Raw genomic sequence first — 1,104 nt, forward strand, 5'->3', positions numbered from 1 at the left:
CGACATGGTGTCAACACTTCCCTTTGATATTCACTTGCTTCAGCTTTTCCCAAGGATAACTGAACCTCATATGCCTGTATCCAAGCTGTATCATCCTACTTGGTCAGATTGTGATGCTTTCCCTCTGGCATCTCTGTAGGTCTTCCAGTGACATTAGGATGTAGTCATCTCTTTGGTCTGAAATTCTCAATACATCTTTGGTCTGTACCTGTGTCCATTTCCCCACAGTTTCCCACTTGACTGGATAGAGGTGTATGGTAAAACATTGATACCATGCATTGAAGCCTGCCACTGGGAATCGAATTAACGCCGGGTACCTTGCACCATCAGAACTCATTTCAGTGATGGACGCATGGCAGAATAGTGCTGAATTCCCTTCTCTTGTTTCTATTATGCTCCATAATTATGCTGTAATTTCTTTTTGCACTTTGCATACACTGGTTACGAATTACTGTGGTGGCAATAATGTTGACTTAGCTGTCCACAGATGGCGTCATGTACTGCTTCTTGCAGCATGGTAACTCCCATCCTTGAATCACTCAGACTGTCTGTTAGTGCTCGTAGCAACCTAGTTATGGTCACTCTCCCAACCATTGCATTCATTCAATTTTGCACCGTCTGTAAGTCACTATTTAAGGCCTGCACAGTATCTTGCGTATTCTGCATTAGTTCCGCAATTAACTCTTGCACTATCCTGATATTGTTTAGCACCATGCTGTTCTAAGTTTGACAACTGAGAAGTATGCCACTCCATTCTGGACCAGTGGTCTCTGCTACTTCTTGTATTTGACCCATCATGTCGTTCATGATTGGCCTGTGGGGTAGGCATTTTAGACATACTCTGATCACAGGTCATCTGTTTCTTCTTTGTTCCATGAGACAGTTGTAATTCCAAAATAATTCAACAGCTCATAAGAGGAAACCATGGTGCCAATGCTATAAAACCTGAACTAGGAGTAATGGAAGAAAGTAATTTGATCAGAGGAATATTGTTTCACACTGTTTCCAACTTCCAGCTCAATTCATATTCCAAGACCGAAACATGAGAGGAATTTGGTGATGATATGGGCAGCCGTATTGTGGTATTCCATGGGCCCCATGGTT

The sequence above is a fragment of the Schistocerca piceifrons genome, chromosome 1 (assembly GCF_021461385.2).
Source record: "Schistocerca piceifrons isolate TAMUIC-IGC-003096 chromosome 1, iqSchPice1.1, whole genome shotgun sequence".
Taxonomy (NCBI): Eukaryota; Metazoa; Arthropoda; class Insecta; order Orthoptera; family Acrididae; genus Schistocerca; species Schistocerca piceifrons.